Consider the following 27,083-nt stretch of genomic DNA (forward strand, 5'->3'; position numbering starts at 1 on the left):
GAAAGATGATGTCTATTCAAATTTCGCACTAGTCGCACAAGAGTGGCGCTAGTAGCGCCACTGTGACAGTGCAAATCAGGTTTGCTTTTTTTTGTGACGGCCTTCGTAGCGACAACACTTCGCTGTAGAAACGGCCTACGAAGTCACCGTCACATTTTAATAGCGGGCCGACCGGTCCGCTGGAACAGTGAACAGAAAGATGAAAACCCAAACACTCGGATTAAATGAAAGTCGGTACTTATCTTTATTAACGACGATACAGAACACAGTGGTGAACATGGTCTACAGAAATCTGTCTAGTTCGAGTCGGAGCGGCTAGGTCAGCGTCGGCTGACGACAAACAACAACTCTGCTGCGATGAACACACAACTGACTAGCAGGTACACTATTCGGTGGCGAGTATACAACTGAGCGGCGAATCCAGAACTGTCCTAGCGCTCGCGACTCCAGCGCTTAAGAAACCAGAAGCCAGCGGTGGCGCGCTCAGACTTGCGGCGATTTCCTGTATTGCTGGCGCTGCTTATGCGGACGGCATCCGGACTTTGATGCTGCCAACCTTTTTGGCAGCGGGCTCGGTTGGCATTACTGGCTAGGATATAACAGCTTTAAACACACCTGTAACGGTCGTGAGTATTAGTTGCTTTTGAAATTGAACGCAGTGAGTTGATGTTAGTCAAGAATGCCGTTAAGGTGACAAAGACACACTATCAGCACCTCGCCAAGTTTGAACAGGTCGCGTAATAGAGCCACGAGAAGCTGGCTGTTCCTTCTGTCTGTTGTGTTTTCTGATGAAAGCTTGTTCTGCCTCGGTGCCAGTGACGGCCGTGTGTTGGTTAGGTGGCCAGTTGGGGGCCAGAAACCCTGCCTGCTAGACACTGGACTTACACAGCTGGAGTTACAGTCTGGGGTGCGATTTCGTTCGACAGGAGGAGCACTCGCTTGGATATCCCACGCATCCTGACAATAAAATAACTCGTCAATTCGACCTGTTGTGCTGCCATTCACGAACAGCATACCAGTGGATGTGTTTCAACAGGATAACATTCGCCCACGTACCGCTGCTTTACAGAGTGTCGACTTGTTGCGCTGGCCTGCTCGATCTTCAGATCTGTCTCCAGTCCAGCACATATCGGACATCATCGGACGACAACTCCTGCGTCATCCAGAACCGACATTAACCGTCCCTGTATTGACCGACCAGGTGCTACAGGCACGGAACACCATTCCTCGAGCTGACATCCAGCACCTATACAACACAATGCATGCACGTTTGCCTGCTTGCATACAGCGTTTTTGCGGTTACGACGGTTAATAATGCACCAGCATTTCACTTTTGCAATGGCTTTATCTCGCGCTTACATTAACCTTTGATCTTGCGTTGTTAACCCCACAATGCGAGGAACGCGCGGCACGCTCTTTGAATTCCTAGTCAGCGACGGAGGACGTACCAGCGCGCTCCCCCTACCCCTTCTCAATGACAAAGTGTGTGCCCGTGAGCTCGCCGTCTCTGGATGGGGGAGTTTGACTTGCATTGCGGGCTTGGACAGTAGGACTTTACGTTCGATTTCTCATCGAAAACACGTAGTCCATTTGAAATGTACAACTTTCTAAATTAAAAATTACCATTGAGGCACTTCTTACGCATATATTTTTTAGAAGTTGAAATTAGGACTTTGATTTTAAAAAAGCAGTTCATATTTCAAAAATTACGATTTCACGAAGTCATAGTCAAATCTAAATAAATATGTATCCTACATTTTGAAAAAACGTAAAATATTAAGGTGTCATATCTTTATGATAATACTAAAAACAGGTTATTATGCATATGGCAATGGTAGGAAGTTTCTTGCCTGTTGTTAATGTCTAGACAAACTCGACATGTCTTTCTGGTGCCTTCAGCCTCCCACATACTGTGGGGGAAATGGTAAATGGTTCTTTGATCCCAGTTCTTTTTAAACGTTGTCTCATTGTTGGCGTCTGTGTAATAGGGGTAAGTAGAGATTTTATTATTGATGACTAACGAGGGTCGAATTTTGTACAGTCTGTCAACAGGTATAGATTCATTGGGTTCTGGATTTTTTGCAAAATGCAAAACTTGAATGCTCCCCAAAAACGTATCCCCGCCCATAACTCCACGAAAGCAAGGTAATCCAAAGGGTGCAGTGTCAGTTATCTAATAATCACTTATTCTGCACAATGGAATGGTTCCCATGTGGTGAAGTAAACCAAGAAACACCCTAAATTCTTCTATTCCCAGAGACTCCCACATTTTTTATCTATGCTTTAGGATGTGTGGCCATTGTGCCTAAATATCGATCATAAAGATTTGTTAGTGTCACATGGTCAAGGAGTTATTCGGTTAGAAAGAGGCTTAAGAAGTCTAAAGGGGTATTCAGATGAGTCATGTCAACAGTTCAGAATTTATTTTTAAAGGTATGTCAGGGGCTTGTGTGGTCCATTGTCTAGCGGTCGGTTTGAGGACCTGAAGGGACGCTTACCTGAGCTGTCGAGTGAGGTACTTCAGATTCGTCGTCTTTGGAAATTTGTGGTAAGTTCCTATGGGATCAAACTGCTGAGGTCATCGGTCCCTAGGCTTACACGCTACTTAATCTAACTTAAACTAACTTACGCTAAGGACAACACACACACACACACACACACACACACACACACACACGACGAAGTGCGGACTCGAACCTCCGCCAGGGGGAGCCGTGCGAACCGTGGCAAGGCGCCTGAGACCAAGCGGCTCGTCACTTGTCATCTTTAGCGGAATCCTCGTCCCGTCTCTGATGTTTTCCTGGACGCCCTCCTCAGGATGACAGTGCGGTCTTCACTTTCCATTATGCTTTGCCTGGGAGTACACAAAAATAAATCATTTCACTAAAGTCTGCAAAGTTAGATAAAAAGTAAGGAAACGTAAACAAATGTTTTGTTTTCCAGCCATATTTACAAAACGAATTAATTTTATTCAATAAAATGCCTATAGTGAAAGACACTAAGAAGAAAAGAATACTGAGAAAGTGATTTTCTGATAATTGCGTTATTATCTGTTTGTCAATCAGATTATTTGGTTCACTATGTTCATAAATCATCTGTCAGAGTTTTTTAAAAAAAATGTAAGAATAATCTTTGAAAACTGCACACTCACAAACCTTGCTGCTGCGGAAAGCGTCCAAGGCGCACAGGTTTCAGAGAAAGTCTGCAGCATAGGTGCTGATGTCGAAGACTTGGGATCTGAAGAAACTAATGGAGTGAGTTGGGAATCGTCATACCTTCTTTTACTTCCTCAAGTGCGAACCATTCTGACCGAAAATAAGTTTATTTAGTAGGATGGAGAAATATTTGTGGAAAATATTACTTTCAAATGTTCAATCAATCAGAATAACATATACTCGTATATTTAGACAAGCAGTTACTAAAAACTATTTGTTCCAATAACCTCCTACAATATATGATTGTACCTTAATCAGATACAAAAAAAAGTATTTATTTAAGAATTCAACATAACAATCTAATCAAAATGCGTAGGAAAATGTGCTCCGCTCACTTTGAGATTGCAGAATTACTGCTGTGCGAACTGCTGTGGATACTGGAAAACAAATACGTGCTCGTGGTTCTTTAAGAATATCAGAATCAATGGCAGATCACTTGGATTTTTGCGGAGGACTGCCTTGGAACGAGGTAAACATAAAAGTGAAGGAGCACGAGCGGGCCGGCACGCTCTGTCATTGCAAAGGGGTATGGGGGAGAGCGACGGTGCGTTCGCCGTATTGAAGGGGTTAATCACTTAAATTTGTTACGAAGGCTACCTAGCCATTGACCTTCGTCTGTGCGAATGCGCACAGGTTGCCCAAACTCTTACGGGAATCGCCAAAGCGTGCGCGAGTAATGAGTAGTTGGGCAAACGTCTATAAGGTACAATACATATATAGAATTGTGGACAGTTGGGAATGAGAGTCTCACGGGAAGCGTGCAAGGGATAAGTCCCTGCAGTCGCGCAATTCGTCTGTGTCCTCGATGGCTCAGATGGGTAGAGCGTCTGCCATGTAAGCAGGAGATCCCGGGTTCGAGTCCCGGTCGGGGCACACATTTTCAGCTATCTACATCGAGGTATATCAACAACACCTGTCGGCAGCTTAGGTTGTCAGTTAGTCATCGTTTACTTACATTTGTTACCTAGACAAATGTGTTCCCGAAATTTCATTGCTCTACATTAATTATTTTTTCGTGTTGCCTGTTTTTCAGTAAGTGTATGAATAAGTGCAAAATTGGATCGATTCATGGATCTCAAAAGACTCCCATTTCTTCCGCTAGGCGATTCCTGTGTTGCCCGAGTGATGGAAGAAAGCAATGGTCAATAGTTCGAATCGTATAAGTTGTGAAAGGCAGGAACTTCGGGAAGAAACGGCGGAAGCAAAGTTATCTTCGTTCTGAATATATGTTTAAATGCCACAGTGCTTTACAAGGCATGATATCCTAGTGGTCGTGATATGCCCCCGCCTTACCACGACCTTCGAACTGACTTTACCAGAGAGTTACAGGGGGACTCACAGTTTAATGGTGAACTTGTTCCTCAGAGCAACTTGATATTTTTCACATAATGCGGCAAAGGAAGCGATAAATAACAGAAAATATCCTTGGAACGACTAGGTATCGAACGCTGGGCATTTGCGTTTGTTACCTTAAGATAAGATTTAACCGATTAGTCACCGAGGCACACATGTAATGAAGTTGTCATAAAGAAAAGAAGGCCTGGAACAGGTGGGACACATTTATTTATGACTAAACCAATAACGTCGATTTGATAATCACAATGTTAGGCAAATTTCTGACTAGGTAACCGAGCGTTGAGGGAACTCTGCTTTAGTCCTCAGGAGAGGGACTGTCTTTAGCGCAGTTTTGTTTAACGGGAGTGAACGTATTGATGGACATTGTCCCGTGCAGTGATTGTTTTCTGTAGCTAGTATTGCTGTCTGCACTGCCATTACCATAACTTTTTATACTTTCTCATGATTTCGAAGGTGTGTGAGAGAAGACGATGGAAAGACAATGTGACATACAAATTCGAAGAGAACTTGGAAAATTCTGCAAGCCTAGTTGACAACTGTACAAACCAGTACTTGCTTCTGTTTTTGTTCAGACTAGTTCAAACATTTACTGTAGCAGGAAGCACCAGTTGATTGTGTGAGGTTTGCTGCAGCTGTCGCATCAGTTTGCAATAACATAGGAATGAGTTAAGAGCAATTTTGTTGTGTACTGATGTCTACAGCTACGAGCGGATTATTAATTCGAAAAAGCGCTGTAACGGTCAGTGACGACTGTGTCTTCATATTCTGACAATTCATTGAGTTTTTGATGTCCTCAGTCGCGAGCAGATTCAGTCTGCAGATCGAACTGCTTCTTGAAGCAATACAGAAGCAGTCTAGAACGGCTATAGGGTGTGTATCACGAGCACCTACTGGAATAATTCTTGTGGTTGTCAGGAGCCATTCTGAATCACCCCATTTAAGTGACGGGTAGCGACGTCAAAGGGTATTATGCTCGTTGAGAGAGGAGCATGGGACATATCGTGTTTCGTGGTGGATAGTTTCGCTAAGCAGATAGTGCTGACACTTAACTATCACCCGTACAGTAAACACTCTTTCATCATTTCTTTTTGGGTCCGTATTTGCAATGTAGAATTTGGGACTCTGTCTCTCTATAAAACATTTATCCTACCTATAGTTAGTTTCACCAAAATTATGCCATCAAGTTTTTTATACTGTAAATATGGATATCCAGAAGGTTCGCAACGACAGTACACCTGTTTAAAGTTTATGTTGTTATCATGCCGAAATGCTTCAGCGTCCTGTTCTTTTTACATACGGAAATGTCCACATACTAACACATGTCGGTAACTTTCTAATATTTTTACGCCAGATCAGACGTGATTAAAACAGATTATGATAGTAGAATCGAAACAAAGTTGGTAACGCATCTACTTGTTTTTGTAATAAATTTCAGCCTCAAGTCAGACAAATGGTATCATTTCCGGTTTCGACTTACTAACATGCGATGCTTAGTTGATTTGAATAAGTTCAATAGTAACTCGTCAACTGAACAGATGCGGAAGGCGCTCACAATCATTTCAGCTGACGAGTTACTACTGAACATATTCAAATCACCTAACGATCACTTGGTACCAGGTCGGAACCGGTCGTGATTTCGGTTAAAGGACGCTCTTTGTTTCCCAAAGGCAGTATGCCCTATATGTTCACGTCTAGTTTTACTCACGTGAACATGCTACTGCATTTGTAAAATTGTTTCGTGCCGACATAAAAATTTATGATCACGACAGGTGTGCGTGTTGTAAATGCATTGTTGCCCCTTGTAGTAAAGTCTGCAACAGTTTGATAACGAGGCGGAAGTGTAAGAAAAGTAAAAAATGCTGAAATACTGCAGCATGTGGTTTTTAAAGGGAAAACGCCATAAACAGGTTTATTTTCAGTGTACCTTTGCTGTATATTCCACCTTATCTCAACCTGAAAACTGTTAGGCAAAATTTTGACGAAACTAATGTAAGACTTTTTTTTTTTTTTTTTTCTCTCCATGAAAGCTGGCTATCAAGTGGCACAAAGGTAAAATATTGAAACGTATCTCGACTCTCTTTTGATGACCTGCAGGGGTGCTTCCGCCATCTGGAGATCTACACGCGGTGTATACAGTGGCCTGCGGTGTGTAGGCGTAAAAGTGCGCGGTGCATCGCGAGTGCCGTAGTTGCGTTTTGAAGGTGATCCAACTGGAATCACCGCTTGCGACTTTGCGCTGCAACACTCAGTTGGAACGCGCCACTGGACGAGAGGAAGGTTAGCTGTGCGCCGTGTCACCGCCATCTGTGTCGCAAGTCCAGCCTGGCTGGCTGACTGCAAATCACTCGGAGCTAATCACGTCACACCAGGCGGCCGGCAGCTGGGCGTTGGCGACGCCGATAGCATTGCGACTGTACCTGCGTTGTCAAACAGAAGACACAGCCGCTTCTGTAATTTCACTTTATTTTGCGCTACATTAACAAAGGGGGAACGTTTTGAGCTTAAGTGGTTTACATGTCGCGAATTATGAGTGAACGAGGCAATACAGGGTGTTACAAAAATGTACGGCCAAACTTTCAGGAAACATTCCTCACACACAAAGAAAGAAAATATGTTATGTGGACATGTGACCAGAAACGCTTACTTTCCATGTTAGAGCTCATTTTATTACTTCTCTTCAAATCACATTGATCATGGAATGGAAACACACAGCAACAGAACGTACCAGCGTGACTTCAAACACTTTGTTACAGGAAATGTTCAAAATGTCCTCCGTTAGCGAGGATAAATGCATCCACCCACCGTCGCATGGAATCCCTGATGTGCTGATGCAGCCCTGGAGAATGGCGTATTGTATCACAGCCGTCCACAATACGACCACGAAGAGTCTCTACATTTGGTACCGGGGTTGTGTAGACAAGAGCTTTCAAATGCCCCCATGAATGAAAGTCAAGAGGGTTGAGGTCAGGAGAGCGTGGAGGCCATGGAATTGGTCCGCCTCTACCAATCCATCGGTCACCGAATCTGTTGTTGAGAAGCGTACGAACACTTCGACTGAAATGTGCAGGAGCTCCATCATGCATTAACCACATGTTGTGTCGTACTTGTAAAGGCACATGTTTCTAGCAGCACAGGTAGAGTATCCCGTATGAAATCATGATAACGTCCTCCATTGAGCTTAGGTGGAAGAACAAACTAAAATGAGCTCTAACATGGAAATTAAGCGTTTCCGGACACATGTCCACACATCTTTTCTTTATTTGTGTGTGAGGAATGTTTCCTGAATGTTTGGCCTACCTTTTTGTAACACCCTGTATATTGAAAATTTTACGTATTAATGTCACGAATAATTCGTCGTTATATTCTTGGATCTAGACGTGATTAACCAGCGCCTCTTTTTTCGTATCCTCAGTTTTTTCTTCCTTAACAATAAATATACTTTCTTTGTGGTCAATCCCTGGATTACTTTCAGGACTTCCAGATACGTCTACTCTTTCTCTCCAAAATGTCCAAAGGCGCCTACACTCAAAATCAGGAATCACTATCCCGAATACACCTGTGCTTATTAGCACCCTGCCACAACTTTCTTTACGGTATAGAGTTGCCTACACTAAGCAGTTTATGTAAGCTACCTTCTTTGTCTCATTGCTAACATAAATTTCTCCGCAGCTGTACATCCTATCATGCAGGGTTATTGCTACACAGATTTGTTCGTCACACACACTAATTTACCCTTTAAGTGAGAAAATGCACGATTTTTTTTATCAAAGTTCACAATTGTAAGGATATTGAGATAACAGTTTTCTGAATACCGTACCGCATCATTGTAAAAAACTATACTGGAGAAACCAACGTTTCGGCCACGGTTGCAGTGACCTTTTCTAGTTCTTGATCAGCAGTCCCAGAAGGAGGCCACGGTAACCGTGCCTGAAACATTGGTTTCTCCAGGACAGTTTTTTTTAGTACGATGCGGTACGGTACTCAGAAAACTCTACGCAGTTATAGTAAGAATATTGATATTTTTATAGTACCTCAAAGTTTACGCTCACAACATCTAAAAATGGTTTGCGACACACCACATCCTCAGTTCATCATTCAGCCAAGTTTCAAACCGCGCCGCGCCGGGTAGCCGCATGATCTAGGGCGCCTTGCCACGGTTCGCGCGGCTCCCCCCCGTCGCAGGCTCGGGTCCTCCTTCGGGCATGGGTATGTGTGTTGTCCTTAGCGTAAGTTAGATTAAGTAGTATGTAGGCCTAGGGACCAGTGATCTCAGCAGTTTGGTCCCATAGGAACTTACCACCAAAAATTCCAAACAATTTCAAACCGCGTTTTCAAACCTCTTCACCCTATGCATTTTCCGCCTCTGGTAGCTGAGTGGTCAGGGCGACGGAATGTCATACCTAACGGCCCGGATTCGATTCGCGGCTGGGTCGGAGATTTTCTCCGCTCAGGGACTGGGTGTTGTGTTGTCCTTATCATCATCGTTTCATCCCCATCGACACACAAGTCGCCGAAGTGGCGTCAAGTCGAAAGACTTGCACCAGGCGAACGCTCTGCCCTTCGGGAGGCTCTAGCCACACGGCATTTTCATTTACCCTATACATTCAACAGGAATGTAAGTGAAGTGTATTCGCGGCTTTGTAGGAAGACGTCACTGCTTCCAAACTCTTGTTACACAATTCTCGCCACACTCAGTGCTTACATGTTTCGTTTATATATCTTGCCACAGCTACACGACTCCCACACTGCTGCAGACAACCAGTAAATATGTACCATCTGACGATGAAGCGCTAGGCGATTCGAAGTCGTAATGGGACAATAAAAGAACTGAAGAATAAAATCAATAGGCCACTTGTTGCTGTAATTTCAAGAAACATTTATTCGTCACTTTCACAGCGTTCCTCGCCCATAATGCATAAAAGTTTCAATAATACAGATCTCTTTGTAGTACAAAAAAAATGGTTCAAATGGCTCTGAGCACTATGGGACTTAACATCTATGGTTATCAGTCCCCTAGAACTTAGAACTACTTAAACCTAACTAACCTAAGGACATCACACAACACCCACTCATCACGAGGCAGAGAAAATCCCTGACCCCGCCGGGAATCGAACCCGGGCGCGGGAAGCGAGAACGCTACCGCACGACCACGAGCTGCGGACTCTTTGCAGTACAAAAATGGTTCAAATGGCTCTGAGCACTATGGGACTCAACTGCTGAGGTTATTAGTCCCCTAGAACTTAGAACTAGTTAAACCTAACTAACCTAAGGACATCACAAACATCCATGCCCGAGGCAGGATTCGAACCTGCGACCGTAGCGGTCTTGCGGTTCCAGACTGCAGCGCCTTTAACCGCACGGCCACTTCGGCCGGCCTCTTTGCAGTACAGTTTGGTAGTATTTTAACATGACGTAAACATGTTGTTGATCCGTTCGTTACTTGAAAGATTAAGGTTAGTTGTTACAAGGTTCTTCAGTTCTCTTATACGTTTAGAACTGACAGTTGTCCACCACTCAAATGTGTATACATGATACTATATTTATCCAATATTTCACAAATATTTGATGAAAAGTTAATTTTGCTAAGAGCTTGTAGTTTGTGTGCAGGTTTGAAGAATTAGCTGCTTTACACCAATAGGTGCAATTTTTCGTAGGTATCAACAGAAATCTATCTGAAAGGAGGTGTTTTGACTACACTCCTGGAAATTGAAATAAGAACACCGTGAATTCATTGTCCCAGGAAGGGGACACTTTATTGACACATTCTTGGGGTCAGATACATCACATGATCACACTGACAGAACCACAGGCACATAGACACAGGCAACAGAGCATGCACAATGTCGGCACTAGTACAGTGTATATCCACCTTTCGCAGCAATGCAGGCTGCTATTCTCCCATGGAGACGATCGTAGAGATGCTGGATGTAGTCCTGTGGAACGGCTTGCCATGCCATTTCCACCTGGCGCCTCAGTTGGACCAGCGTTCGTGCTGGACGTGCAGACCGCGTGAGACGACGCTTCATCCAGTCCCAAACATGCTCAATGGGGGACAGATCCGGAGATCTTGCTGGCCAGGGTAGTTGACTTACACCTTCTAGAGCACGTTGGGTGGCACGGGATACATGCGGACGTGCATTGTCCTGTTGGAACAGCAAGTTCCCTTGCCGGTCTAGGAATGGTAGAACGATGGGTTCGATGACGGTTTGGATGTACCGTGCACTATTCAGTGTCCCCTCGACGATCACCAGTGGTGTACGGCCAGTGTAGGAGATCGCTCCCCACACCATGATGCCGGGTGTTGGCCCTGTGTGCCTCGGTCGTATGCAGTCCTGATTGTGGCGCTCACCTGCACGGCGCCAAACACGCATACGACCATCATTGGCACCAAGGCAGAAGCGACTCTCATCGCTGAAGACGACACGTCTCCATTCGTCCCTCCATTCACGCCTGTCGCGACACCACTGGAGGCGGGCTGCACGATGTTGGGGCGTGAGCGGAAGACGGCCTAACGGTGTGCGGGACCGTAGCCCAGCTTCATGGAGACGGTTGCGAATGGTCCTCGCCGATACCCCAGGAGCAACAGTGTCCCTAATTTGCTGGGAAGTGGCGGTGCGGTCCCCTACGGCACTGCGTAGGATCCTACGGTCTTGGCGTGCATCCGTGCGTCGCTGCGGTCCGGTCCCAGGTCGACGGGCACGTGCACCTTCCGCCGACCACTGGCGACAACATCGATGTACTGTGGAGACCTCAAATGGCTCTGAGCACTATGGGACTCAACTTCTGTGGTCATAAGTCCCCTAGAACTTAGAACTACTTAAACCTAACTAACCTAAGGACAGCACACAACACCCAGCCATCACGAGGCAGAGAAAATCCCTGACCCCGCCGGGAATCGAACCCGGGAACCCGGGCGTGGGAAGCGAGAACGCTACCGCACGACCACGAGATGCGGGCGTGGAGACCTCACGCCCCACGTGTTGAGCAATTCGGCGGTACGTCCACCCGGCCTCCCGCATGCCCACTATACGCCCTCGCTCAAAGTCCGTCAACTGCACATACGGTTCACGTCCACGCTGTCGCGGCATGCTACCAGTGTTAAAGACTGCGATGGAGCTCCGTATGCCACGGCAAACTGGCTGACACTGACGGCGGCGGTGCACAAATGCTGCGCAGCTAGCGCCATTCGACGGCCAACACCGCGGTTCCTGGTGTGTCCGCTGTGCCGTGCGTGTGATCATTGCTTGTACAGCCCTCTCGCAGTGTCCGGAGCAAGTATGGTGGGTCTGACACACCGGTGTCAATGTGTTCTTTTTTCCATTTCCAGGAGTGTATATTTGCCACATGTTTTCTTGCAGAATCAGTTGCGTAGTACAGAGTGTTCAAAAATTAAGCTTATTGGAAAATGAAGTTTACAAAAGTTGTTGAAACTACGCTTGATGTCGTACTTGTCTTGCGTATCCGTACCGTAATTTTTTGTGAAGAAGTTACGAACACAGCATAATTGGGACATTTAATATACTGGCTGTAAAGTGTAATGGCATTTCTTTCTCAGTTAAGTAAGTGCAATACTTGCAACAAAAATGAGACATTGTTCCAACGAAGGGTGGTCATAATTTTAATTATCACCTAAAATAATAAAGTTAAATCTATATTCGTGGTACGTACTGAAATTCCCGCACCGTAGTACCGCATCATGGAATAGAAGAGCCAAAACAAAATTTTGTTTCCGCTCCGCGAGCGGAGTGCTACCGTATTGTGGCCCGGGAATTTCAAAGTGTGTCTAGACTACAGACATTTATCTGCAAATAAACAAAGAATTGGTTACATAGCTTCAATGTTTCGATGTGATAATTATGACTTTATGACTGGCTGCGTTGCTTTTTGAACACACTGTATGCGGGAGACAGCTCACGCGGCAGTCAGTCATAGAGGGGTCCGCTCGCCGAGGAAGCGGGTATACTATTTAGGGAATGCTACCCTCCGCCGGCGGCCGTGTGGGGCTAATTGTAACACAGGAAGCAGGGGCGCCGGCCTCGGCTGGCAGAAAGGAGTCAGCTGTTCTTTGTGGAGGGCAGTGCGAGCTCTCGGCGTTCCGGCTTCAGTTCCTCGCTATTTTAGATTTCTGATTCTGCTTGCACAGGTTTGCTTATATCAACTAAATAGTTATTTACGCCAACAATTAGATATCAAATGAGGCCACTGATTACACCTCGTAGTTGGTTGCGGATAGGTTTGCTGTCAAAGGATGTATATGCTTCCCTGATGAGTCCGTATGTAAAACCTCCGACACTATTTCCACAAGTGCTTTTTTCCTTACAAGAATGCTTCTGTCTTCAGTAATGGTAGATATAAAGTATTTTCTGTTTAGATCGCGTAAGATATAAATTTTTTAAATTCCTTGTCAAATTTTCTTTGTCTGATTGTAGTAGTAAAAAAAAACACGTTGTGTGCAATAAAAAGAGCCTATTAATCCAAAGAACATATGGCCGCGAGCTTTTACCTGGAATTTATCGTGTTAATAAATCGTCAGGCTGTAAACCGTTCCTTTGACGTGTACAACAACGCCCAATTAACTCAACGCAATGATAAACCAGATAATTCCAGATCTTACACCTTTCCTTGCGGTGTACATGGTGAAGGAAACGTTTGATAATAAGGTCAAAACGGAACAATCTTCCTTATAACCATGAGCCGAAAATATTCCGTTGGCGAGCTACGACCATAAAACGACAGACAGTGAGCGGCTAGCGTGCGAAAGTGTGGCTGTTAAATGCAGAGGAGAGAGCGGATAGGTGGCAAGAGTACAATGAAGGCCTTTACGAGAGGTACGACTTGTGTCATGACGTGATAGAAGCAGAAACAGGAGTGTGCAGGAAAGATCTTTGGATGACTTTAGATCAAATAAGGCAGAGGGGATATATAACAGTACATTGGAATTTCTAAAATCATTGGAGGAAGTATCAACTAAACGACTATTCACATTGTTGTTTAGCATTTATAAGGCTGGGAATATACCATCAGACGTTCGGAAAAACGTCATCCACACAATTCCCAAGATAGCAAAGTCGACAGGTTCGAGAATTATCGCATATCAGCTTAACGTTTCACGCATACAAGTTGCGCACAAGAAAAATATACAGAAGAGTGACATAGAAAATTGAGGATCTGTTAGATGGCGATTAGTTTGGCTTTAGGCGAGATAAAGGGACCAGACTGCTCTGCTCTCGTTGCGGTTGATAATGGAAGCAAGACAATAAAAATCAGGATTTGTCGACAGGATGATAGGACATCTGTTAAGGTAACTTCCGCGGGGCTAGATGGACTTGTAGAGGGTAAAAACTACATCCAGCAAATAACTGAGGACGTAGATTGCAAATCCTTTGAGATGATAAGTTTGGCGCAGGAGAGGAATTCTTGGCGGGCCACATCAAACCAATCAGAAGACCGATGACTCAAAAAATGCCAAAAAGCGCGGTTACTAATTAAGTTAATCTTGATTATCTTTAAGACCCACAGCTTCCCTTCTTAAGTCATTATACTGGCACAACTCTGTTGGGATTTGTTACGAAAACTGTTCGCAGTGGAACCTGATGATTTTCTCTCGGAAGAAACTTTTCGTGCCGTAATAAATGTCTGTGGTAGTTTCTTACAAATTCCAGATAATTAAGTTACTTGACAATAATGGTTTCAACTGAACGGTCAAACCTGGGCAAATTTTCTATTCCTGTCGATGTCTGGTTGCGTTAGAAGCGAATTTTTCTGTGATGTTTTCTCGGTAAATACACTAAAATTACTACAATGTTATTAATGTGGCAAGCTACTAGGCTGACAAAACCGCACAGCCAGACACATCCAGAACGTTCGCCTACCAAACAGGTCTCCGCGCGATCATTGATGAGTGGGTGTCGTTTGATGGCCGTAGCTCCGGAACGGTGCGTTTATGACCTACGGTTGTTTGAAAAATTTCTGCTGTATGGGATATTCCGTAAGTTTCCGACGACCTAGCCAGAGCGATGAAAAGACGACCAGCTGGTTTTTCCTCCTCTCGCTAGTCCTGACGTGCGGCTTGCGAAGACTCGCAGTACTCCGCCCGTTTATGACGCGCTCTGTTATGAGTGCTATGAAGGGGCAGTTTATCTCGTATGATGTCATAGCTGCACGTTCAGGTGTGATAACAACGCAGCTCGCCGTCCGCTGTCCTACGCTAGTGAGCCCGCGTCGCCTAGCTGCTGTGGTGTGCTAGCTCCTGACACACCGACCGACGTGGCGCAGTTGTTAGCAACTGGACTCGCTTTCGCGAGGATGGTGGTTCAAATCGCCGTTTGGTCATCTGTGAACTTTTCGTTGTTTTGCCTAAATCGCTTGATGCATTGAAAACAACGCTGCCGTTGTCCTTCACTACCATTCCTCCAATCCAAGAGTGTGTTCCATTTTTTACCTCTTAATCGACGAGACGTTAAACCCTGATCTTCCTTTCTTTTTATCTTCTACCAGCTAATAAACTTTCCTCCTCTCCTCAGTTCGTCCAGCACATTCTTGGAACATATGAAACCGTCAAGTAGAAGGCGTAAACGCTGTTGTCTCCTTCGTCTTTCGCCATCTGGGATTGCTGGCATGTCTGCCTCCTCTGCCTGATCCAGAACTTCTTGCCGACGACATTCACTCGCCTTTTGTGGTCTCAGCCCACTTACGCTCTCTATGGATCAAGACTCCAGTGTCCCATCCTAACTTCTTTATCCCTAGTGCGCACTTGCATCACAAAAATTTAGCTCTTACCCAACCACACACTTTTAAGCTACTGGTTCTCCTACGGTGTATATTATTACCAAATCTTCTGTTATCCGTCGTTGTCCTTAGTTTGAAGTGACCATCGTGCATAAAACCAACCGTGCACTACCTACATAGTAGGGGTAAAACATCCCCAGTGCCGCTTTGTTCGATGAGGGTATACAGCTCTTACACCACTCAATTGGGGGATTGCGATCAGCTGATTGTACACAGGAAAGGTCCAGCTCAGACAATTGGAACAGAAAATACAACGCCTTGTTCTGCTCTGTTCAGAATGATTTGGGGCACTGTCGTGGAGCAATAGCAACCCATTTGGACAGCTACCCACGGAGCTTCATCTTGGTAACCTCCAGTAATCTACGAGATTGCGGTAGTATACTCCTGTGGCGGTTAGTCCGTTACGAACATCATAACATAGCACTATACGGTAAATAAATATCGTGTGGCTAGGGCCTCCCGTCGGGTAGACCGATCGCCGGGTGCAAGTCTTTCGATTTGACGCCACTTCTGCGACTTGTGCGTCAATGGGGATGAAATGGTGACAGGTTTTTTTTTTCCTTAAAAAGAAAAAAACAGTCAGTATCGCCGTGAAATATGATGGTAGAGTCTTCGCCTCGATCTTCTTAACGGGAATTCCTGTTCTCCCGATCTTCGGTGAAGGCTTAGCCCTGCGGGCAGTTCCTTCATTCCATGTCCATTTCTACTCTTCTGCCACATTATCATGAGGCAGTACACGCCTTGGCGCAGAATTCCAGAATGCTGGTTTTCGATAGACATGCTGCCCCATACATATTGTTGATTCTCCGAGGGATGTCTACAGATGTTCATCCTTCGGCAGCCAAGAAAAGAATGACAGCGCGTTGATCCTGTTTGGATGAATTTGGTAATAACATCGCCATACTTCACGTTTCTGCATTTACCGCGCGCACTTCGGAAAGATCCGAATGCCACACCAATCCCTTGCCTACATGTTGGTATTTATATGTTCGCATCGGAGTCGAGCTAAGTCGCATATAGGATGCAGCAGCGGCTTCAGACAGAAACTAGCCATTAAAATTGCTACACCAAGAAGAAATGCAGTTGATCAACGGCTATTCATTGGACAAATATATTATACTAGAACTGACATGTGATTACATTTTCACGCAATTTGGGTGCATAGATCCTGAAAAATCAGTACCCAGAACAACCACCTCTGGCCGTAATAACGGGCCTTGATACGCCTGGGCATTGAGTCAAACAGAGCTTGGATGGCGTGTACAGGTTCAGGTGCCTATGCAGCTTCAACACGATACCACAGTTCATGAAGAATAGTGACTGGCGTATTGTGACGAGCCACCATTGACCAGACTTTTTCAATTGGTGAGAGATCTGGAGAATGTGCTGGGCAGAGCAGCAGTCGAACATTTTCTGTATCCAGAAAGGCCCGTACAGGACCTGCAACATGCGGTCGTGCATTATCCTGCTGAAATGTAGGGTTTCACAGGGATCGAATGAAGGGGAGAGCCACGGGTCGTAACACGTCTGAAATGTAACGTCCACTGTTCAAAGTGCCGTCAATGTGAACAAGAGGTGACCGAGACGTGTAACCAATGGCGCCCCATACCATCACGCCGGGTGATACGCCAGTCTGGCGATGACGAATACACGCTTCCAATGTGCGTTCACCGCGATGTCGCCAAACACGGATGCGACCATCATGATGCTGTAAACAGAACCTGGATTCATCCGAAAAAATGAAGTTTTGCCATTCGTGCACCCAGGTTCGTCGTTGAGTACACCATCACAGGCGCTCCTGTCTGTGATGCAGCGTCAAGGGTAACCGCAGCCACGGTCTCCGAGCTGATAGTCCATGCTGCTGCAAATGTCGTCGAACTGTTCGTGCAGATGGTTGTTGTCTTGCAAACGTCCCCATCTGTTGACTCAGGGATCGAGACGTGGCTGCACGATACGTTACAGCCATGCGGATAAGATGCCTGTCATCTCGACTGCTAGTGATAAGACGGCGTTGGGATCCAGCACGGCGTTCCGTATTACTCCCCTGAACCCACCGATTCCATATCCTGCTAACAGTCATTGGATCTCGACCAACGCGAGCAGCAATGCCGCGATACGATAAACCGCAATCGCGATAGGCTACAATCTGACCTTTATCAAAGTCGGAAACGTGATGGTACGCATTTCTCTTCCTTACACGAGGCATCACAACAACGTTTCACCAGGCACAACTGCTGTTTGTGTATGAGAAATCGGTTGGAAACGTTCCTGATGTCAGCACGTTGTAGGTGTCGCCACCGGCGCCAACGTTGTCTGAAATGGTAATCATTTGCATATCACAGCATCTTCTTCCTGTCGGTTAAATTTCTAGTCTGTAGCACGTCATCTTCGTGGTGTAGCAATTTTAATGGCCAGTAGTGTATATCATAACGAAAACAATGCGTGAGTAGATTGTTCGTAGAGGTGACAAATGACATGACTGGTGCAGAAAAAAAAAATTTTACCTGTAGTGTTCAACCTAACCGTGTGGCAGCGTTAGGTGGATTGTTCAGCTGTGTAGGCCCCTTTACGCTGACAGTGGTGCAGTGAGTAGCGCCTGTCGGTTTCTACAGTTTGTCGGCTGACGGTCCCTCCTCGCCGTTAGAGCTGGCGTTGCCGAAGAGGCAGTCACTGGGCTGGCCGGCGCTTCGTTAGCCGCTGAGGAATAGCTGCGGCTATTGTTTTAATTGGTCTCGCAATTAAGCCGCCGCTCGCAGCAGCTACACACAGCAGCGCGGCGTAGCCCACAGATCGTTATCTTAATTGGGAGCCGGCAGCCGCGGCCGCTTCTGCCCACACAGACTCTCCAAAGCCTGTCATTGCTACTCAGAAATTACCGAATACATCTCATTCGAGCCAAAAGAACGCATTTTTAAATAGCGAAGTCGTTATCAGAGCAGCAACATTCAGACATCCGTCTGCATTTCCTGAACTGATGATCTTCGTCGTGTCTGTATCGAATGGAGCAATGGCTCCTTCAAAATATCTACGACAGATGCCTTTCCTGTATCCAGTCGAATTCCTACTTCGTCTCCATTGGCCGCACCGCCTACTTGACGTTGAATCCTGACCTCATTCCCTTTCAGTGACGGAACCATGAAGTTTCGATGGTGGCATTTGATTATATGCGTACGTTATCATCGAGCATGGCGGCATTATCGGCCTGTCGTAGCTAATGTGTGCTAAAATACATCCACATCTGTACTACGCAAACCAATTCTGACAGCTGCTTCCCGTTCCAGTCACGTATGTAGCGCGGGAAGAATGACTGCGTAAACGCCTCTGTGCGAGCTGCAGTTGGTCTAATTGTCTTCGCGGTACGTAGGAGGCACAATATATTCCTAGATCCTTCACTTAAGGCTGGTTATTCAAACTTTGTTAGTAGGCGTGTATCCTCAAGTGTCCGCTAGTTTACGTTTTTCAGCATTTCTGTGGCGCTCCCCGAGGGACCAACAAACCTGTGGAAATTCCGTGCTGTCCTTATTTCTATATGCTCAGTATCCCCTGTTAATCCTATTTTATATGGGTAGGACACAATTTCAGGAGGGGTCGAACGAGTGCTTTGTTGCTAATCTTCTTTGAAGATGTTTTCCCAGTATCCTAATAAGGAACCGAAGTCTTAACACGTACTTTTACGATGAACCTATGTGATTACTCCATTCCAAAGCGCTATGTAGTGCTACTCTCAGATAATTCTATGCCTTGACTGGCATTGAAAACCGTACACTTTTTCGTTTAATGGTAACAGAAAGCGTACATCTCAACGAAGTTCATTTTGAGAACAGTAAATTCACGTCCTGCAATTTCTTGAAATTCATTCCGAGTTAAGACCAATTTCTAGGAAGGCCCAACGGTACCGACCGGCCGCCGTGTCATCGTCAATCCACAGGCGTCACTGGATGCCACGTGGTCAGCACACTGCTCTCCCGGCCGTATGTCAGTCTCCGAGACCGGAGCCGCTACTTCTCAATCAAGTGGCTCCTCAGTTTGCCTCACAAGGACTGAGTGCAGCCCGCTTGCCAACAGCGCTCGGCAGACTGGATGGTCACCCATCCAAGTGCCAGCCCAAGCCGGCAGCGCTTTACTTCGGTGATCCGACGGGAACCGCTGTTAAGCACTGCGGCAAGGCCGTTGGCATTTTATATCCTTATAGAATATAAATTGCATTTTTAAGTAATAAAGATCCGTTGATCGCGTAACTTCTGCGCTTTTATGTAACCAAAGCAATTAGCTTTGATGCAAGAACAGTTTACATGCACAAACATAAGGACATTGCTGTTATTTTGTACCCGGTTGAACATTCTTAATCATGATCAAAGGCAAGAGTTTCCTAGAATTATTGAAAATCCTAAAATTGTTTATGAACAACAGAAACATAATTTCAATGAAGTATTGAAGCGATGTTTGATATATTTTTATTTGGAGTTGGTTTTTATTTTACCTTTTTGTTGAGGAAATTGCGTTTTCTAGCGTTATATGATAAATCTGTATTGTTTTCTGTATTTTTACTACAGCCTCCCTCTGTTTCACGTTACAAATCAACAATTTTCGATTAGACGCCTAATTAAACATTGACAAGTTAATTTCGCTGTATATATTGTTTATTTTTAAGTGACTGACAGGAGGATAAAAGTATGTAGAACTACACCGTTCCATAGGTTACACTGCCCTTTGTATATTCTTACTCAGTTTCTAGACGGTTTTTCGTTTCTGGCTTTTAGAAGCTGATCGTATACAGGGCGTTACAAAAAGGTACAGCCAAACTTTCAGGAAACATTCCTCACACAAAAATAAAGAAAAGATGTTGTGTGGACATGTGTCCGGAAACGCTTAATTTCCATGTTAGAGCTCATTTTAGTTTCGTTCTTCCACCTACGCTCAATGGAGTACGCTATCATGATTTCATACGGGGTACTCTACCTGTGCTGCTAGAACATGCGCCTTTACAAGTACGACACAACATGTGGTTCATGCACGATGGAGCTCCTGCACATTTCAGTCGAAGTGTTCGTACGCTTCTCAACAACAGATTCGGTGACCGATGGATTGGTAGAGGCGGACCAATTCCATGGCCTCCACGCTCTCCTGACCTCAACCCTCTTGACTTTCATTTATGGGGGCATTTGAAAGCTCTTGTCTACGCAACCCCGGTACCGAATGTAGAGACTCTTCGTGCTCGTATTGTGGACGGCTGTGATACAATACGCCATTCTCCAGGGCTGCATCAGCGCATCAGGGATTCCATGCGACGGAGGGTGGATGCATGTATCCTCGCTAACGGAGGACATTTTGAACATTTCCTGTAACAAAGTGTTTGAAGTCACGCTGGTACGTTCTGTTGCTGTGTGTTTCCATTCCATGATTAATGTGATTTGAAGAGAAGTAATAAAATGAGCTCTAACATGGAAAGTAAGCGTTTCCGGACACATGTCCACATAACATATTTTCTTTCTTTGTGTGTGAGGAATGTTTCCTGAAAGTTTGGCCGTACCTTTTTGTAACACCCTGTATGTAAAGGATGCGATCGTTGTGATGTAACGCCCGATAGGTATGCATCACATCTAACATACTGGTAACGCGGGTACGACCTTAACTGAGTAAAGCTAGTAGAAAAACTGCTGTGGTCTACGGTAGCATGCAGTAGTTTTACAACTCTAGGTACGACTGATATAGGAAGTAGATAAGATCCAAAGAAGAACAGCGTGTTCCGTCACAACTTATTTTAGTAAACTGAAATCGTCACGGAGCTGCTCATCTGACTGCAGTGACAGACGGTTCGAGAGAGGCTTTGTGCAACAAGCGTTAAAATCCAGAGAGCGTACGTTCCTTGAAGAGTCATCCAATATTTTGCTTCGCCAGACGTATAAATCGCGATAAGACCACGAAGGTAAAATTAGAGAGAGTCGATCTCTCCTGAACACTTTCCAGTCGTCTCTCTTCCGCGTACCATTCGCGACGGCCGTCCTTAAACGCCCTAATCTTCCTTCCGTCTACACTCGTGACGGGTACAGGAGTATAGAGAAGTGCAGTTCATACACAAAGTGCCCTCTGTGCACGCCATAAGACGTGTGGACCAGTCGCTCTCGCATCGTCGGCGCCGCCGAGGGAGTTGTAGAACGCCGTGGGGCGGCCGCGGCTGCTTCCCATTTACTTGCCGCGCTGTTTACACGGAAGTAAAATGAACTGGCGACAGTCTTAAACCCGAGCACGTGTCGCCTGGCTCCCCCTGCTTCTGCAGCCGCCCCAGCTGAACAAACTGAGACCTACCCAGCGCAGCGCACGGTCTGCCGGCCGCGTTACGCGGACGTATCGCTGAATATAGGCAATACCGAGTCCGGCACTCCCCACGCTCTGCAGGCAGTTACTGCGACTACTGCACGAAGGTGTTGTGGTGCCGTCGAGGCGGAACTAGGCGGCCTCCACGGTCTAGGGTCGTCGCTGCTGCATCGTAAAGAGGAAGTTGCGATTTCTAGTCTCGCCTCGGGCTTAGCTGTGGGTTTTAAACGAGCCTTTCACTGTGTCCTTGCGTCTGACCAAGCAGAGAATCGGCAATGACAAAACGGAGTGACATCTTGATGTTTGTTCTTACTACTAATATTATAATGGGTTTGAGATTACGTCTTCGTACAAGTGAATGAATTTGTTTTGCCAGGCGCCTTTAGCCTCCATTTGTTGCAGCGTGCATTACCGTCATTCTCTATGTGTCCTTGTTGTTCTGTTGGCGAAGCTGATCTGCCTACACCACCAAGACTACTCGTCACATCAGTAAGCACTCCTTTCCCTTTCCACAGTGACTTGACTTACTTGACTTACTTGACTTATGCCGGCCGGAGTGGCCGAGCGGTTAAAGGCGCTACAGTCTGGAACCGCACGACCGCTACGGTCGCAGGTTCGAATCCTGCCTCGGGCATGGATGTGTGTGATGTCCTTAGGTTAGTTAGGTTTAAGTAGTTCTAAGTTCTAGGGGACTTATGGCCACAGCAGTTGAGTCCCATAGTGCTCAGAGCCATTTCTTTTACTTGACTTATTTCCTGTTACCCCTGTTGGATCATAGGCAGCAGTAAAGACCTTCCATCTGCTTCTGCTGGCAGCCACACATTTCACTTAATGTTTTACCAGCTTTCAGAGCTTCCTCTTCCACCCTTCTTTTCCATGTCTTTTTCGGGTGGCTACGTCCACGTGTTCCTTGCGGGTTCCAACCCAGTGCTGCCTTTTCAACAGCTCCTTGTTGCTTGCGTATTGTGTGACCAGTCCGCCTCCATTTTCTTTCTTTTATTTGTTCACGGATTGGTCGCTGGTTTGTCATCTCCCACAATTCGTAATTTGATATAACGTCTGGCCACCTCACATTTATAATTTGCCAAAGACACCGGTTTACGAAGACTTGCAGCTGGTTTACAACCATGTTTGTTACCTTCCATGTTTCGCAACTGTACAGGAGGTCTGACTTTACGTTGCTATTGAACAAGCGCAGCTTGGTTCGTCTCGAGATGTTCTTATTACGCCACACAGGGTACAGTTGTACAAAGGCTCCATTTGCCTTCCGTATCCGACTCTTCACATCCTCCTCGGCCCCTCCATCTTTACAGACGGTACTTCCTAGATATACAAATGAGTCTACTTTTTCCAATTCCTTTCCATACACTGTTAGCTTCGCTTGTTTTTCAGACCGCATTCTCATTTTCTTAGTTTTCAGAAAAATGTTTTCTCCATCTTCTAAGTTGGTCTTCTTCTGTCGTGAACAGTTGACCCTCCTTGCTTTTCACAGGTCTGTTCTTGTTGAAACCTTTGTTGGACAACATTCTAGTGATGCGGTACAGTTCTTTTGCATCACTCCTTGCTGCGACTGTCTCTGCTCTCAGAGCTTGCTCATCCATCCACTTTCTTTTATCATTCCTCACACTCCTCTTTATTTGAGAGTCAATAACTGCCTTCTCAGCTTGCATTCGAGTTTTCTGCTGTCGGGTTTTACTCATCTTTAATTTTGCCTCAATCTCCTTCCTACAGCTGATCAAATGCCTCTGAGCACTATGGGACTTAACTTCTGAGGTCATCAGTCGCCTAGAACTTAGAACTACTTAATCGTGACTAACCTAAGAACATCACACACATCCATGCACGAGGCAGGATTCGAACCTGTGACCGTAGCGGTTGAGCGGTTCCAGACTGCAGCGCCTAGAACCGCTCGGCCACCCCGGCCGGCGTTTCCGTGCATTTCGGACAAAATTCTGCAATCCAAATGTAACCAGTTGTGTTCTGACGGTGATTAATTACCAAAGGCTGTACGAAACTATTCAAATTGTTGAAAGAGCGTTTTACGAAAATTGTAAAAAATCATTCAGCGGTACTCTACACGTGAAATTTCCATACAGTTTTCTTAAAAGCTCACCACCAACATGCTGCTAAACGCTGTCCCTTGTTTGAAAATAACAAATGACGTATTTTGAAACAACAATAGTATCACATTTTAATAGCGCCATCTAGCGGTCGTCACACAGCCCCCGGATCACCTGGGATACATGGCCTGCCGCTGTCCGGTGACAGTTGGCAACACTGTGTTACTCGGTGGTTGCACCACACGTATTTTCCCTCTCTTTTGCACTGACTACTTTGGAATGTTTCAAACAGATAGAATCCAAAATCTCTTCAAGAGCTATGTTCGATGTGGAGAGAACGAAAATAAGGAGGTGATTAGTCCATTGTAATAAATTTTGCTCTTTTCGGATTGTTGTAATCAATTTTGCATCTACATTTGCATGGATACTGTGCAAATCACATTTAAGTGCCCAATTTTCGCACCATTCAGATCTCTTTTCTAAGTCGTTTTGCAGTTTGTTTTGATCTTCTGATGACTTTGTAAGTCCATAAACGACAGCGTCATCTGCAAACAACCTAAGACGGCTGCTCAGATTGTCTCCCAAATCGTTTATGTAGATAAGAAACAGCAAATGACCTCTAGCACTACCTTGGGGAACGCCAGAAATCACTTCTGTTTTACTCGATGACTTTCCGTCAGTTACTACGAACTGTGATCTCTCTGACAGGAAATCACAAATCCAGTCACATAACTGAGACGATATTCCATAAGCACGCAATTTCACTACAAGCCGATTGTGTGGTACCGTGTCAAAAGCCTTCCGGAAATCCAGAGATACGTAATCAATCTAAAATCCCTTGTCAGTAGCACTCAACACTTCATGCGAATAAAGAGGTAGTTGTGTTTCACAAGATCGATGTTTTCTAAATCCATTTTGAATGTGTGCCAATAGACCGTTTTCATCGAGGTAATTCATAATGTTCCAACACAATATATGTTCTAAAATCCTGCTGCATATCGACGTTAACGATATGGGCCTGTAATTTAGTGGATCACTCCTACTACCTTTCTTGAATATTGGTGTGACCTGTGCAACGTTCCAGTCTTTGGGTACTTTCCAGATTGTTAATTAAATCTGAATTTTTTATGCCATTTAGAAATTGAAGCAAGATTCGTTGATGGAAACATTAGCAACGTAACTACATTGAGTTTTGTGTTAAGCAGAGGGAGACAACGTTGAGAACGAGTCTTGATTAAGTTACAACACGACAGTAACAAGCTTAATCTGCTTTTACGCTTCGTTTTATGTATAACCGCAGCCTCCATTTTGTGCGAGGTAACGAAACATTCCGCCGTAAAGATTGCGGATCTATGTCGGTATCTTCTCGCTGCTTTGCAGGGTGCCGTGATACCAGCAATGTTAATCTCGTATTCTGCCACACGAGATCCCGGGACCACAATCCTCGTTGGGTGGTACTCTCTGAGAGCTGTTGATTCGCCTGTTCCGCGCCCGATATCATAAAATGAATCTTAAGGAAGCTCCTTCGTATGTGAATCAGTACCGAACTGAATAGACCGCAGGTTGTCCGAGTCTGTGTGTGCCTTCCACATGCTCATCGTATACCACCTATCGGACAGTACGGTTCAATAAACCGAAATATGTCGGTATCTTCTCGCTGCTTTGCAGGATGCCGTGATATCAGCAATGTTAATCTCGTATTCTGCCACACGAGATCCCGGGACCACAATCCTCGTTGGGTGGTACTCTCTGAGAGCTGTTGATTCGCCTGTTCCGCGCCCGATATCATAAAATGAATCGTAAGGAAGCTCCTTCGTATGTGAATCAGTACCGAACTGAATAGACCGCAGGTTGTCCGAGTCTGTGTGTGCCTTCCACATGCTCATCGTATACCACCTATCGGACAGTACGGTTCAATAAACCGAAATATGTCGGTATCTTCTCGCTGCTTTGCAGGGTGCCGTGATATCAGCAATGTTAATCTCGTATTCTGCCACACGAGATCCTGGGACCACAATCCTCGTTGGGTGGTACTCTCTGAGAGCTGTTGATTCGCCTGTTCCGCGCCCGATATCATAAAATGAATCGTAAGGAAGCTCCTTCGTATGTGAATCAGTACCGAACTGAATAGACCGCAGGTTGTCCGAGTCTGTGTGTGCCTTCCACATGCTCATCGTATACCACCTATCGGACAGTACGGTTCAATAAACCGAAATATGTCGGTATCTCCTCGCTGCTTTGCAGGGTGCCGTGATATCAGCAATATTAATCTCGTATTCTGCCACACGAGATCCCGGGTCCACAATCCTCGTTGGGTGGTACTCTCTGAGAGCTGTTGATTCGCCTGTTCCGCGCCCGATATCATAAAATGAATCGTAAGGAAGCTCCTTCGTATGTGAATCAGTACCGAACTGAATAGACCGCAGGTTGTCCGAGTCTGTGTGTGCCTTCCACATGCTCATCGTATACCACCTATCGGACAGTACGGTTCAATAAACCGAAATATGTCGGTATCTTCTCGCTGCTTTGTGCCGTGATATCAGCAATGTTAATCTCGTATTCTGCCACACGAGATCCCGGGACCACAATCCTCGTTGGGTGTTACTCTCTGAGAGCTGTTGATTCGCCTGTTCCGCGCCCGATATCATAAAATGAATCGTAAGGAAGCTCCTTCGTATGTGAATCAGTACCGAACTGAATAGACCGCAGGTTGTCCGAGTCTGTATGTGCCTTCCACATGCTCATCGCATACCACCTATCGGACAGTACGGTTCAATAAACCGAAATATTTCTTACTGGTGAGCTACAGTACTCTTACGGACGAGAGGTTTCGCCCTGTGGCTAAACTTCTTAACCCTATTTTGTACCAAGATATCACACCAGCTTTGTTTCAGTGAAATCGCGCATACACTCTTAAGACAAAAACGACGCCCCATGAAGGAATGGGACTGAAATCGGTAGATGTGATTGACGTATACAGACAAACAAATGAGTACAACTTTAAGAAAATTGGATGATTTATTCAAGAGAACGAGCTTCACAAACTGTCCCATGTTAATCACGCGTTGGGCGACCACTGATCCTTATGCAGGCAGTTACTCGGCTTGCCATTGATTGATAAAGTTGTTTGATGTCCTCCTGAGCGTTATCTTACCAAATTCTGTCCAATTGGCGTGTTAGATCGTGAATATCCCGAGGTGGTTGAAGGGACCAGCCCATTATCCTCGAAACGTTCTCGATGGGGGGAGAGACCCGGTGACCGGTAGGGTTTGGCAAGCATGAAGACGAGCAGTAGAAACTCTCGCCAAGTGCGGGCGGGCATTATCTTGCTGAAATGTACGCCGAGGAT

General features: G+C 45.5%; 1 protein-coding gene, 1 long non-coding RNA gene and 1 other non-coding gene across 4 annotated transcripts in view; 2 read left to right on the forward strand and 1 right to left on the reverse strand.

Annotated features, from left to right (window-relative positions):
* Window positions 1-27,083, forward strand: part of LOC126195224 (myristoylated alanine-rich C-kinase substrate) — a 495,457-nt gene that overhangs the window by 197,424 nt on the left and 270,950 nt on the right. The window lies entirely within an intron of this gene.
* Window positions 1-27,083, reverse strand: part of LOC126195227 (uncharacterized) — a 386,656-nt gene that overhangs the window by 165,809 nt on the left and 193,764 nt on the right. Inside the window, exon 4 of the long non-coding RNA XR_007538561.1 lies at window positions 2,698-2,854. This is a non-coding gene — a long non-coding RNA (uncharacterized LOC126195227). The remainder of the gene's footprint in view (window positions 1-2,697; window positions 2,855-27,083) is intronic.
* Trnat-ugu (transfer RNA threonine (anticodon UGU)) lies at window positions 4,015-4,088 on the forward strand. Its single transcript has one exon. It is a non-coding gene; the product is annotated as a tRNA-Thr (tRNA).

The sequence above is a fragment of the Schistocerca nitens genome, chromosome 7 (assembly GCF_023898315.1).
Source record: "Schistocerca nitens isolate TAMUIC-IGC-003100 chromosome 7, iqSchNite1.1, whole genome shotgun sequence".
Taxonomy (NCBI): Eukaryota; Metazoa; Arthropoda; class Insecta; order Orthoptera; family Acrididae; genus Schistocerca; species Schistocerca nitens.